A 16,174-nucleotide genomic window follows, 5' to 3' on the forward strand; every position below is an offset into this window, starting at 1 on the left:
GTTTGAAGAAAAACCCTAACACAGCTAAAAAGCAGAAATAGTCCACCGGTCTCCTATTTGTTTTGATATGTTAATACTTTTCTATAAATTAAAAAAGAAATGATAAATGGCTTTTGTTTCTCCTCCTGCTTTCTCTCTCGTGTGATGTTTTCTGAAAGTATCCCCACCTTTTCAATTCATCATCATCAAAACAAAGCCCTCTGCAATATTTTCCAACTGGGGGCAGAGGTTGCAGATACAGAGGGGGCAAAGGTATTTCAATGGTTCAAATATTTGATTGTTAATGACAAACACCATTTCACCACAATTTAAATTTCAAATTGATCCCTGGGAGCAATTATTTCTGGGGGAGAGAAACACGCCGCTAGGTCTCTACTCCACACATTTGCTGATTTAAGTTAAAAGAAAACCTTTTTGCAGAGCTATCATAAGGGAGCTGCAACTTTTTGAAGTAAGTGCCTGCATCTGCTTAGAGCCAACCCAACCTGGGGATGTTGCTGGAGAGTGAGAAAAGGGGGGAAAAATAAAACATAAAAAGAAAAAAAATAACACTTTGTCTAATTCTATATTTATGTAGCCCTCAGCTTGAGGTATTCACATAAAACAGTTTGTATTCAGAAGTGCTGCGGTGATCGTTATGCTGCACATTGAGATCGGCAACTCTTCGGGCACGGTTGGCGGGTGCAGCTGAGCCTGATTCATTTGAATTAAAGTTGCTCAACTAAATAAAAGGGATTCAAAATCCCACTTTTGCTGCTTTGGTTTTTTTTTTTCTCATTTCAAACCTTTTCTGATTGTTTTTTTAAGTCAACCACTAAAGCATTTCTTTTGATGAAAAACTTTGTACATACCCCGTCTTTGCATACATGTCCGTATATTCTATTAACTCAACCTTATTTAAGGCACAATTTTGTTTGATGTTGAAATGTAATTATGTCTTGTAAGGAGTACAAGAGCTTGTTCTGATGCTTTGTTTGATCAGAGAAAACCTATAATATGCATCAGGGAGGTATGATGATACATTCATCTTAAATATGTGTACCTGAAATATGTTCATTACACTTCTCATCTATTTATAATATATATATATATTGGAATAATATTAATATTAAATCAAAGTACTACTGCTCTCATTTAACCTCTTTCTTTGTGTGACGGATACACATTTTACTAGTTAAAAATGTAAAAAAAAAAAAAAAAAAGTAAACTTTTGTTGTTTTTCAGCTTTGGATTGTAAATAAATATATATCCCATGGCTTTTTCATTATTACATGCATTATTTTGATATTTTATACAAAAAAATCTCACCTCAGCTGTAAGATGATCCCAAATAAGTTGCCTTAAAGAGCTGATCTAATCAGTTCAGCAACACATCTACTGATCCCCTCCTCTGTGATATGAATTTTAGTTGGTCCCAACTGTGCGTAACCTGCTACACCAGTGTTACAGTGGCATTTATGTCGCTGTGGTAGAACAATAATATGCAAAACAGATATACATTCCAGACCTCTGTCAGGTTTTCCTGCCCAAGCTGTATTCTTCTCCACTGACCCCGAACATGATTTCCTGGTGCTTAAGCCCTGGAAAACACACACGGTCTGGGTGTACGAGAATGTCAACATCGTGCCATATTTCTGTGGCATCTGGATAGATCATGTGCCTCTCTGCACACATATTTATTTATTTTTCCTCTTCCAGAGTAGTGTCAGGGAGGCAGATGTCCTGCTCACAGGAAAAATAATTTGCGGTGAAAAAAGGGGAGGGGAGGTGGAGGGAAAAATATATGAATATGCAAATCTTGTCACAGTGTGGAACCTTGTAATGAGTGGGAAATGTTGTCGCCATCTTTCATTATGCAGAGGTCATTGCTTAATGCCAGGCAGCTGGGCCCAGCTTCTTCTCTCTGCGCCCCCCCCCCCACCCACCCCCCCAACCTCTCCTGTCATCTCACAGCAACTTGAACCAAACTACAGCCTGGCACGAAGAAACATAGAGGTCACAGACACACACACACACAGATACACATGTGCGCATGCAGACACACAACTGTATGCCCAAACACAAAACACCTGCATTTGGCTGTTTTAGCCACAATTGGGTTTTTTTTAGGATTAAGAACATTTTACACACTTTTGAGCTTGTGACACCCTTTACACAACTATTGAATGACATTAAAATGCAGTTTGGTTTAGCTATAGATGACAATATACACTTCGTATACATGATGCCAATTCTACTGCAAAATTATTAAGAATCTACTCATTCTAATACTCTAATACTCCTGTTTGTGGCTGTATGTTGCATGTTTCATTCGTGCACTCATTGAGCACACTGGTGAGAAAATGCAAAGTGAGAAGATTAAAAAATGTGACACATCAGTCCACCGTGCAGGTAGAACTTGTACATGATGGTTGTGTGAGAGTTTGCATCTATTGAAAGTTACAGCCAACACCTCTCATATCGTGGTTGTTGTTTTTCCTCGCTCTCCTTTTGATCAACCCCTTTCGTGTTTTGTAGATTGCTGAGACAGCTCACTGCTGTTCTGTCTCCTCTCACAACAGCTTTCCTGAAATTTCCACTGGCGTCTGCCCGACATTGAGCTATGGGGCTAATCATTAGGTAAACCAGTCTCTCTCTCTCTCATGCACTCTTCAAATAATCCTGGGTTTGAATGCTAAAAATGTAATGAACTTCACGGTTCATTGTGTCTGACATTGCTTAATTAATGGGTGCATTTAAAGTACATAGGGCCCCGGTAATTGATTTATATGCATGATTTGCACATACAGCTGTTGGTTCCTGTAGGACACTCATCACTCAAAAAGTGGCTGCCCTGATGATAGGCTGGCTAGGTAATATCAGGATGTTCTGTTGGCCAATCCAGCCTTGGGAAAATAAGACCAATTTATATGTTTGCATATTTTCCTCTGGGATTATCTAGAACTACTTAAAATTTTGACTTGGGCATTTTAATATCATATTTTCAACCAAACACTTATAACTCAGCCCGGCAACATGTTTTGATATGAAAACCTTTTGGCTCCTGTAACATAATTGGACAAAATGACAAAATATAGTTGAGAGACTTTATTTTCATTAGGCTATGCCTGATGCTGAGTTTAGTTTCGTGCCACACAGAGCAATTAAACCTCCTCCTCATGCCAACATATTGCTTGGGTTTGGCTGTCTCTCTGTATCAGTCTATCTGCCTGGTCGCTTTCCACACAGACAGTTTGTATTACCGCACCTGCCAGGACGGAGCTGGACACAGGCATCACCAACAATAGTGCCAGGGCAGTTTACGGATTTGCGAGCTAAGGTACACATCATGCATTGGATGTATTGTGGGTTTCAGTTTGGTTTTTGTTGTGTTTCAACAATCATCATCTTTTCTGCACTTAGTCGCAGCAATTCCAAAGACTGACAGGAAACACACATTCCCCCTAAACTGAATGAGTGCTCTGGAGAGTCCAACTAGTGGCTCCATGCTACTGCAACCATGCATCCAGCCGTACTGAATATTCATTATGTAACCAGTGTGCAGTATGAAATTATAATGATGCAGGTTGTTCTGGCTGAACGTCCTTATTCAGCAGAAAATATTCTAGATTATAGTCAATGAGCAATTTGAGCATTTTTTGTTATCACTGACTCTAGTCTTAATCAATTTATGAATTTAATTTTTTTTAAAAAAGATTTGTGTTAGAACTCTCAGTATGTGATCATCACCTATATATTGATTGATTTAATTAACCACAAACCAAGATATGGTGTAATAATTGGATGATGGATTTTTTTGTAGAAACTGGAACTACACATTACTTCAGTTATTACCAGACAGTATACAGTGTAGATATGAAGTAACAAAAATTTATGCATAAGGGGCTTGATTTTAATAATTGTTACTTCAGCAGTGAATCTACACTGATATCAGTGATCAAACCTAAATCATTGTCTTGGCAATTACAACATGGACCTATCTACTGTTGAAAGCTCCAGTTTTTCTTAATGCTCAACCACCACCTTTGCAGTGTTAGCATTTAGCCTTCATTGACCGTGGCCTTTATGCTTAGTTCAGGCATACACAGTATGGTTATAATTATTGTTTTCTGTGGAGATCGGGAGGTCGCTGGCCCCTAACCATTATTTGGTTTTGGACAGACCCTCTGTGGAGCTCAGATCAATCTCTCACCTAGAGAACATTCTAGCATATTTCTATCACCAGCATATTGATTTTTCCATGAGCAGGCCCCAGTTGTGTGAGAGGTGTTTTCATGCACGGCACATAGGGGATGCAGCCTGCAGCGTGCACAAACACAAATGCTTGCGTGCGTAGATACTGTACATGGGCTGACACAAACATACAGACGCATACACAGGTACACACACACACACACACACACACACACACACACTTGTTCATTTATTAATTTCTGTAGACACCCATAGGCATTTCTGTGTGTAAAATGCACGCATCGGCATATTTAGTGGCTTTAGATCTGAAACACACACACTCACACACACATACACTCCTTGTTAAAGCAGACACCAAGTGAACCATGTCCTCTCTGGGGCCAAGTGTCTCGCTTTCTTTATTACACACACTAATCAATACAGACTGGCTTGGTGTTGAGGCCTGCCATCTTTCCATCTTTTTTTCCTTCTCTCCCTCCTCATCTCTTCTCCCCATCCACCACCTTCGGTCATTCATCTATCTCATTCCTCCTTTCCTTCCATTCACCCACCTCTCTGTCTATCATACCTGAATTCCATCCATCTGTGCATCCATCATCCCCTATCCCTTCATCTTAACCCTCAACCATCACTCCATCCATGTGATTGTTTTGGTCCTTGGCATGAAAGGGGCATGAAGAGTGAAGAGAACAGCGTCTGTGTGTATGTGTGTGTGTGTGTGTGTTTGAGTGAGAGAGAGAGAGAGAGAGAAGTAGCATTATTGTCATCTATAACATGGCCGGACAGGAGAGGGTGATTTGGATTTAAATAATGTATTAGTTTTTCAGCGCTACCATCCACAATGCCTCACAACACTATGAAACATGATAACTTAAAGCTATGCATTTGTGTGTGTGTGAGTGTGTTTGTGTGTGAAGGTGAAAGAAAGAGAGAGCTTGGCATAGTATATGAAATTGCATGTCTTTTAGATGCAAATTGAGTTGCATGTAAAATGGTTTGATGCAGACTGATCGGGTCAAATTGTATTCACACTGTTGTTTAGCAATAAAGAAAAGAGTCTTTTATTGTCCAAGTGTGTTATGAAAAAAACACAAAGTCAGGCTGCAGAGTTGAATTGGAGCCGAGAGCTTTGGCACTGGTGCTTTGAGACAAAAGAGGAGGTCGGGCAGAGAGGAGGGGGGCGGAGTAAAAGATTGTGCTGGAATTTGTCAAAAGCCAATAATCATTCTGGTCTAGGAGAGGAGTACTATATCAGAGTGCCAAATCAATATCACATTACTTTGAGTATGGGAGTATATACAAGACTCATCAAATTGATTATTTTTGATGCTACAATGGCAGTTTCATTTGCTGGGGCCCTCGACAACAACTACTGTTCAATTACTGGGGCTGTGTGTGAATTGAAAAAAAAAAAAAGAAAGAAAGAAATACAACAAGACAAATGGATATTTATTTGACTAAAATAAAGCCTTGCCTGGAATAGAAATGAGGAATGGTATGTCACAGTCAAGCTCTGGTTAAAAGATGACTTGTTTTATCGGACATTGAAATTTCATGAATATATTTTCCAAAGGCCCTGGAAAAACAGAATTCATCATGAAGTTTGTACAGGCCATAATGTCACAGTGAAGATTAGTCAATTTCCTAATGTATTGTGCATGTAACTGTGGCATTGTTAAGCATATGCCTCCCCTGACTTGGTTACAGTCTGATGGTTGTAGACAGACTCCTGATAGCTTATGTTGTTCCACAAACACACAGTTCAGGCCTCTTTTAAAACCTTTTAGAGCCATGATTAAAACTATATTGCAAACTGTAAAATTTAATGGCAATATTTTTACAATTGCAGGCCTTGCAGAGGTTCTATCTGCATTTTGTACATTAATATGAACGATATATTTCCTTTCTCAAGACTAATATCAAGCAATATATGTGTTTTTTGTCACCTGAGCAAATCAAAGAGGTAAAAGAGCATCAGTAAAGGCCTGTATCTAAGCATTTTTATTGTTTTGTCACCGACTCAAACACTTTCTGTTCAGTTGCACCTTCATAAGTTGTCTCCTTAAGTAACACCAGTCCAACTGTTGCTAAGAACGGCCTCTACCAATGAACTCCTTCTCCTAATGGCTCTAAGTCTTCAATATGGGGCCATCAGGAGAGACAAGGCGCAGCGGCTCCTTGGATGATTAAAAAGTCATTTCCTTAACTGTCCTCCCAGGATTTGCAAGCTTTTTTTTGTAAGAAAACATTAAATTGCTCCAATCAAGCATAAACGTCTCCTGCTTGTGGTGTAATTTGTACTGCTGTTCGCGTGGTGGGCGCTTATTTGTCATCCTTTTCCTTTGGCGCTTTTCCCAACCGCCTTGATCAACAATTAATGGTTGAAATTGCTTCCCTGTTACTTATGGCTGTGGAGACAGATGCAGCAATGCAAAAAAAAAAAAAAAAAAAAAAGAATGAGAGTTTAATTGAACAGCAGAAATTAGTTAAGATTGGTTCAACTTTATTCACACAGTATTGAACTAATCTCTTCTCGTCCTTTTACTTTTTCTAATAGTTTTGTAGTGCACTCTTATAGTATGATACATTCTCTTATTACAGAAATACAGTATCACAACAACAGTAGTCCATTCTGTCTTGCCAGCCCACTATTCTATTCCTCTCTACCTCTCTGCTCTTCTGTCTCTCTCTCCCCCACTCTGTTCTTTCACACAATGACCTTTAGTGCTCTTTTCTTCATTGCGGGGACTGGCCGAGGCCTGGCATCTGATAGAATCAATATTCTATTATGATAGTGCGTGGAGCGTGTGGGGCTTTACAACTCCGCTGTAATAGTCTCTCTATTTCATCCCGTGGCAGCCATGGCCTGAGGGATCATCCAGGCTTCTCCAGGCTCTATGCTCCCAGCATCGCCCCATTTCCATTAACGTCGCAGGCCTCTGCCTACCAGGGGACAATCTGTGTGACCGATGGATGGGGTTGAGAAAGAGTCCAACTCGGGTGCAATGTGTGTCAACAGACTGTGTAATAGCCAGACCTGGGTGAAATGTTAGTTAAATGGCTTTCCAGTTTTAAAAGAAACAAGAGGGATACTTGTGCTGTGTGTCTCATTTTATCTTGATGCTTTTTTTCCACTATTAAATCTCCCTGGAGGTGAAATCAAACTAAATCAAGTAATATTTGGAAACATTATATATGACTGATAGCTGGGAAATATCAGGCCCACATGAAGATGTTACCTCACTTTGAAGGAAATTGTCATAAAAAATTATCTTTTGTTGCTCTCAATAGGATAATGTGTCTTTCTTCCTTCTGATTTTTTTGCTATGACAAAGTAGGGATGAAAAACAGAAAGTGAGGCTGAGATTTTAAAACAGAAAATGCACTGGATTTGGACCTCAGTCATGTACCATGCCACCCCCTGCACCATACTCCTGCATGTTAAATAGTTGTTGATTAGAGGAGTCCTATGTTGCACTGCACTAGCATGGAGGGAGTGCTAAAGTGAAATGTTAAGCTATTAGAGATCATGGCACCAGGCAGACCCCCATAAAAGATTCATGCCATTACAGCTGCCTTTCTCGAATAATTAACTAATGTGAGTATTTTACTCAGCCAAACGCAGTTACGGTTTAAAAATCCTTGCATTTAAATGTCATTTGGGCGTGGAGTTTTGATGTGAATTTTTAATCTTGGGCAATAAACATTATGAGGTTAACAGGGTACGCTGAAGGAAGCAACGTGGTTGTCGTCCCGAGAGGCTTCCATCAAATTTAGAAGAACCCATTTCACTCTAAAATGTCAGCATTCGTTGTAAAATACATTACAATTTCTCTCTGTGTGAAGTTGTTGGAATGCATAATATTTGTAAAGTCACAGAAGTCAAGAACAGAGCCTTTAAAGCTTATGGTCAGTGCCGAAGTGCCCTTTGTCGCTCTTTTACATTTCCTCGCACTCACATCTTTTGGAAAATACCTGCCGTTTTTTTGTCCTCGTACTCCTTCGGTCCCATTTACTCCTGATGTATGCCTTTCTTTCCTGCGGAGAAGAGTTGTCCCTGACAGCATTCACGTTCCTCATCCCCCCAAACTCCGCCCCCACCTCTCCATTTGATTGAGAGTTGGGTGACTGGAGGTGCGTGATGAGGCCCCGCTCGTCTCATATTCATCATGATGTAACCGTGAGCAACCCGGATCTAAATTACCTTCGTCTGGCATCATTCCAGCACATGCTATAAATGAGGTAATCGTCCTTGACTATAAAATTTGCATTTTCAAGACTTAATTGCTATCATTACATTTTTTGCGTAATTCTATTAATTTAACAGAATGGGGGATCAGAGGCTTTTTTATGGTTATAATTTGCAGTAAAACAATGCATTTGCAAAGTAGAAAAAAGTGTTCAGTAGAAAAAGGCTGAGAGGAGCATCAGGACCACTTTGGCCTCTCATCATGAATTTCCATTATCCCTTTTCATTTTAAAAAAAAAAAAGGAGGGAAAAATAGCCAACAAATACTTACAAAAAACTTCCACTAACATGCAGTCAGACACAAGGATGCGTGTTTGTGTAGGCCAGCATGAAAAGCTCTCTCAGCTGAAGACAGGAAATGCATCAATTATATCCCATCATCACATTGTGCGGGCTAACTGAAGCTTGTGTCTTAATAATGTGGGGCTGGGCTCTATTTTTGCCACGCTTTTTCAACATTGCCTGCCTCCTTTGTGCATATATGTACATGATGTCAGCTGCGCTCAGTAGTGCCGTCCCCAAATAGTATGGTGGAGAGCACGGCGGATGACACGGAACAACGGAGCCATCAACTCCCATTTATGCTTCCTGCAGTGACCTTGCCACAGACGTCTATGAGGTTCAGAAGTACGCCAAGCTAAGTGCCAGCAACATTCTGCAACCCGCTGCATTTCCTCGCACTCTGCTGACCTTAAAAGTGTGGCCTCAATTTGGGGGAAGGCTGAAAACACACATAAGCATTCTGCTCCTCCTTCTCTTTTGTACTTCTGTTGTGATGCCCTACTTTATCACACTGCAATTGTTCTATGTCCATGATTTAGATTAGACTAAAATGAATGTAGATATATTGCAGATGCTGCAACTGGCAGCTTTGCAAACTTGTTTCAGTGGTGTTCTCTTTGGCTGATCAAACCAAGAAACAGCAACACTGACAGGAGACCTGATAGACTCCAGCATGTGCTTATTTTAAAATATTTCACTTTCTTTGAAAAAGCTACAGCTTGACACTTTACATATTAAGTGTAATTTGAATCATGTACATATTTCCATATTCTCCAACCTTATTCAAAATGCAAGCATGTGGTGCACCTTTAGTGGTCAATATTAAGTGGGCTGATGCAATGGCCACATTTTATGTCTATAACTTCTTAAAGTGCAGCAGTGGCTCAAAAAAAAAAGAAGAAAAAAAAACCACCCCCTGAATGTGCATTACATGGCTCTCTAGCCTCAATGTGCAACCATTTGACAACACTGCAGCCAAAAAATAAGCATCTGGCTCTGAGGATGAATGAATCTTTTCAGCGCTTTAACTCTAATGTTTCTTCTAAAACCTTTTAGTCCAGGTGCACATTACCATCAACAAATAACTGATCACATTTAGGAACTTATTTAATGCTCTAATTCAGAGTGAGTCACAGTCTATTCAACAGTTACATAACATTTAATCCTACAATTGTCTGATTTAAGTGCAAAGTTCAGTGTGTTGTACAATCTGGCATGAGCAAACAGAGGAGCATGTTGCCTCTCCTGAAGAAAATAATTAATATTTGTGAAAATTGACTGTTTCCTAAAGCAGTACAGTAGCAGGAGTATGGGAGGTTATGGTGAGCCTTTCTTCCAGGTCTCCCTTTATCTCTCTCTTCTCCGTACCGCCTATACTGACTCCTGCTGACACTGACCAGGTGGCATCGTCACAATGGGTTTCCATGGAGCCTTCAAACAGGAAGCAGGTAAGGACTGACGCGCCGGCCTCGATGCTTAACGTAGCGGTGAAGAAACACTGAGCTTTGTTTTGACCGTGTCAAGCAACATCAGCTCAAGATCTGGTGCGAGGCGCGGGAGAGCACTTTTGTCTTCGGTCTCTGTTTCAGCATCTGTGGTGTGAGTGCGTCTCCGTTGCAGACGTGGTTGGGAGAAGCTGTCAGGTGTATACACACAGGAGGTCATCAGAGCACTACTGACAGGGGCACTTAGGTGTGTGTGTGTATGAAAGAGAGGGGGTCTGACTCACCCCTAGACATTGCTTCATGGCTGAGTTACAGTTAAAGGCCCAAACCAAACCTCAGTTTACAAATGTAAAAAGATTTGCTCATACCTAAATGAACCTAAAGATGCAGTATGGGTGAAGATTATTTTTCACTTGGTAAGGCTCTGACTAGTAATCACACATAGAGTCTGTGGTGATGAAAGAAAAAGTATCAACATGGTTTGGACACTATACTGTATATTATCTATGAATGGGTTGCAATTAGTTGGGAAAAAAAGAGCTTGTTTCTACCTGCAACTTGAATTCAAGTTCTCAATGCAACAAAAACAAACTTCTTTGCAGTCACAAAAAAACACTCATCTCCGGTATGAAGAGGTGTGCAAACAAACGTCTATAAAGGAACATATCAAAAGTTCAATCCCATAGCTTTGCAGGCTATCCTCAAAAAACAACACTGAGAGCGTTACATAGAACAAACAAGGCCTACACATACACAAGGCATTAGTGAATCCCTCGCGTTGTTTGAGTTTGGATTTAAGATTCACAATCATGTTGAGAGGTGCGACTCTTCATGATCGCTGTGATAATCTCCATCTATCAACACACTAAGCCCGCTGTATTAAAAAAGTTCTATCTCCAGTGATTTGGTTCAATTTGCTCAATGACATTTGTCGATAACAGTTCAACACTTTTCAACATTGACATTCTACAGTGTGATACGTGGTGAGTAACCACATTAGTCACTCCTGGTCGGTGGCCAATTCAAGCTGTTTGCTCAAGATTAATATTTTTAAAATGCATGATAGAAATAGGGAAACTGTGAGTTTCTTCAAGTAGTGATGCAAAGTGTTTTGATAGTCAATGTTCAAATGTTGAACTCGAGCCAAAAACAAAACAGCATATATTAAAAACATACTGCAATGGGTTTGAGCTGATCGCTGCTTTGTTTTCCCAGAACCACAAATAGGAAACTGTGTATAAATGTGAAACTAGGTAGTGCTGAAAAAGAGTAAGTATGCTCAAACTTTTTAAATCTTAATAGGAAATCTGTGAATATGTTTTGCAAGGTTTGTTAATGCCAAAATCAAGAGCTCATTCATTCAACTTGGTGAAAGCCCGGCTCTTTGCATACTGAAACAGAGGGGCATTTTGTTGATGAAGCTCTGTACTTGACATTCATCTGTTGTGTAAATTAACATTTAATAGCCATACACATTTGAATATGTTCTTTCTTGACACAGTGAGAAACCCACAACGTCGAGCACATACACAAACTGAGGAGGACGAGAGATGGGTTTTGGCCGCGAGCGCTTTTGCCCACCGCAAGCAACATTAATTGTTTCACGAAAACTAACTGCGGTGCCCATTTTTCAACGTTGTTTCTTGTTTTGTTTCCTCCTGTAAACAACTCTTGCCTCACAATTTGTTTATCATAACTCGACATTGGACGGCGGAGGGAAACATTTTTCGTGCCCCGGAGTAACGACCTTGCAAAGAGGCTATATAAAAGGACCAGTGGGAGGATGATGAAGGCAAAAGATGCTTGTGCATTTGTCACATTTATGAATTAAAGAGATGCTCAGTGAGTTATTGCTGCACAGCTGACCAGCAGAGACTGCCAGCAGGTGTCTCTGTTATATACAAGAGTGCACTTTCTCCAGCCAAGTCACTAAACTGTCTTTGAATACTGAAGGATGCATAAACGTGAGCACACACACACACACACACACACACAAGCAAATGTGCACTTGAGTATGAGACTAACAACTCTTAAAAGGAATACACACCCACATAGGCACTTTCCAGAGAATGTGTTATACCATAACTGCCAACCTCTGTTATTTGGCGGTGCCTCCCCTGTGCTTCAGCTCTGCAGTGTGACACCATCTGTCTACTGGGTGCTGTTTGTTTGGTGCTGCTTGGTTTCAGCTTGAGAGGAATCCACTCTGCCACTCTGCGGGTGGTACACACAATGTTTTAGAGGAGTTGTCATGAAGCGTGCGAAAGGTGGAAGTAAGGCAGGTTATACAGTATCATCGAGAGTCGTTGCTTTAGAGAAAAGAAGAAAAAAGAAGAGGCCCTGTGTGTTGTATCAGTGTGTTTCTCCGGAGTTGATACATCCCTCAGGTGTGACAGATGTGACAACCAAGTCAGAAGAGTATTTAGCACCTGATGGTCAGGTAGAGTTAGACCCGGCAAAACTATCTCCTCCTGGTCAGGATCAGGTGCTCTCCTTGGGGACAAGCGTTGTGGAAACCTTGATAGTAGTCTTGACCCTGTATTAAGTGGTGTATTTGTGTGTGTGTGAGTGTGTGTGTGGGCACCAGAGAGGGGGCATCTCCTCCTGATTGAGACTGATGCGTGCTGATTGGTTGCCAGGCCGTGCTCAGCGGCGGCTCGGCAGTGTCAGGTGAAATTAGCAGCCGTCAATGAAGGACCCTCAGACCTGGGGGATTCATTAGGGACAACCTCCCCCATCTCAACACAGTGACAGCCCTTCACACTTACACCCTCGCCACACATGCATACATACACATGCACACAACAGACATGCCATTCCCGTCTGATCCCACAGCTCTAAATAATGACTCCCAGCTAAGAGTCTCAGGTCTCAAGTGCAAAGGAGTTATATTCATGTGTGTTTATCGGCCTGTATGTGTGTGTGTGTGTGTGTCCTGACCCTCTCTTTCTTTCCCTGTGCGGATGTGTGATGCTCCAGGGCCATTTTAGCAAACACCACGCCAACCACCAAACATCATTCACAAGTATCTTCCTCTGCGATCCAACAAGCTTGCTGCATCCTCCAATAAAACATCAGAGCAGAATGAGTTATGATGATGGTGATTGTGGTGCTGTGTTAATTTTACAACTGATATCTCTGTTTTATGTTTTACTTTTATATTGTGTCCCTTAAGTCTTTTATTGTGAATCACTTTATGACATCTGACCTATAAATACACTTTGCTTTACTTGACTCTTTTGTGCAAGTCTCCGCTGTGATGACATTTTAAAAGTTAGTCCATCCAAATGACATAAAACCACATTTTCTCACTTGGTATCTAGCCATTTGTTTAACTTATGTACTTTTTGAGATTTCTGCTTAACACCCAATACAATTGAGTTGACTGGACAAATATAAGCAACACCATCTGCATGGCTAGTTAGCAGAATAAAAATGCTTTTTTTGTAATTTTTGTGAACTGACCCTTTGAAAGAATAGAAATTTTGATAAATATGATGATTTGTTTTCTTGAGAGTTAGATGAGAAGATTTATACTCACATCTGTCTGTTAAATACGATGCTACAGCCAGCAGCTGTTAGCTTAGCATAAAGACTGGAAACAGGGGAAAACAGCTAGCCTATCCAAAGGTAGCAAATTAGTAAGCATATTCCCCCACATGTTGAACTACTCCTTTAAGAAACTACAACACAAAAATTAATGAGACATTTCTTAAGAACATGTTCACTTCATCCCTTTGACACCCATAGATACTGTATCTAGCTGTTTCCTAGCACAGCACAGTTCAGTAATATGCTCTGGGACGGCAAATTAACACACATTATTTGCATTAGAGGAGAGTCCGCTGTCTCCAGCTGGACACAGCGCTCACGCTACCTGTGAGTTTGGCATTATTCCAGATTTGCTCTGGCAGGTGAGAAACCGCTTGCTAGCCAGGCCAACTCAATCACCTCCCTTTCGTTTTCTTCCCTCCCCGTATCTCATGTGTCTACTCTTCATTTTCTTTCCTATCCACTCTCTTTCAGTTGCATCATCTCTCCTGTCCTTCCTGCTTTTTCTTTTCACTCCTCAGACCCTTACACTGCCTCTCTCCTTCTCTTCTTTCGAAATGTTTCGAGTGAATTCATTAAAGCCTTACAAAAACATGATTCAGAAGAGGGCATAACCTGAAGATGAGTCAGTGTTGTTGTGTTTCCTGCCAAACCTTTTTTCATGAACATTGACACATTATAAATGTCTTTCATATTGGAAAAGTGTCAAAGTCATATATTCAAAGGTGCCTAAAGGTGCTGTGGCAAATTGTGCAACACTTCATCATCATTATTTTGATAGGATGAAAGTAAATATGTGTGCTCAGCCACACATATAAAGTATATCAGTAGAATCATTCGATACAGGCTTTTGTGCCAATGTGTACATCTGCATGCCTGATCAAAGCTGATGACTTTGAACTTGGGTCCATTTGCCCTCATGAGAACTCTGTTAATCCAGTGTTTCCCAGTTTAGGAAGCTTGTAGCTGCAACACAGAGGCTCCGCTCATTAGAATTAGAGACATTAGTTACGACCAAAGGAACTCTATTTCACGCACATCTCCCCGACTGACTAAATGAAGCTTTGCAAATCCTCCACAGCTTTTAATAGCTGCCACTAATATTACAGGTCACAAATGATTGCTCCCTCAGACTCAGATTTGGCTGATCAAACACAGGCCAAGATTATCAGTGTTATTTACGCTTGTGTATCACTCTGGCATAAACACACACTTATGGAAATGTGATCCCTCTACGGTAATGCACTTTATAATGATTTATGCTAGAACGATTCATGGGAAATGTAGCAACACAAGCAGCCTCAACCCACAATCCGATGTTGTTGTTTTTTTATTTGGCATTTTTCTTCTCTTGTGTTTGCAACACCGACTGAGAAATTTCACTTGTAAACGTGTACATTCATACACATCGCTAGAATCACAAAGTCTCGCCTTATGTTTCGGAAACACAGAGCCGAGCGGTCTGCACTATAGTATAATGGCTCCACCTTTACAAATCAATTATAAAGTCTGGAGTAAATAATACGATGCATGTCTAATTACCCAACAATCAAGAAGCTTTTGGGGGCCTTGCCAAGAAGAAATGGAGCTAACATATGTATTACCACTCGAACACGCACACATACACAAACCCAAACATGCATAATTGCATCTGAACTCGCGCATACACCTAAAAAAACACACAATTCAAACAAACATGTAGTCACAGGTACTCAATGTATCGACCAATTAAAATAAGGGATTACTATGTTGACTGTGTGTGTGTTTCTGTATGTAAATGTGTGTGTTTATGTGTGTGTGTGTGTGTGGCGGGAGGGGGGGGGGGGGGGACTGCTGCCACGCACACAGGCAAGCAGGCAGGCAGGCCTCACATTGCCCACAGCTACTCGGTAAGGATTCCCGATAAGGAGAATTAGTCAAAACTTGGGAGCTGCCAGTCAGCGCCAATTAAACTTTAATCTTGGGCTGAAACAGGCACAAATAAATTAAACCCTTGTGAGCGGCAATGTGCGCTCTCCTGATAATAGGGGATTGAAGTCGTCTCGGAGCGAGGCTGCATGTTCCCCAGCTCAGCCATGGCAGGCAGCGGTACAGGGGGATCAGGGGTAAGGCTGGTGACAGAGTGAACTGAAAAGAACTCTCGAAGTTGACAGACGCATTGACACTGATACACAGGCAGGAATATATGAATTACTTGGATCGTTGATGCTGGACAGCGGGGGGAAAAATGACTGGTTGATTTTCTTTTTGTCATATTGCAAGTTAGTAAAAAGGTTGCACATTTTCAGCTGATTTACAGGATTTAAATTATCCGAGTATGTGAAAGCAATTGAGAGGTGTGAGTAAAATTTAAAATCAAGATTTATATTATGAACAAAATATGCTTTTTCTTCCATATACATACACATACATTGACCTACAATACATGCTCTCGCATTGTAAATTGATCTAT

The sequence above is a fragment of the Thunnus albacares genome, chromosome 21 (genome assembly GCF_914725855.1).
Source record: "Thunnus albacares chromosome 21, fThuAlb1.1, whole genome shotgun sequence".
Classification (NCBI taxonomy): Eukaryota; Metazoa; Chordata; class Actinopteri; order Scombriformes; family Scombridae; genus Thunnus; species Thunnus albacares.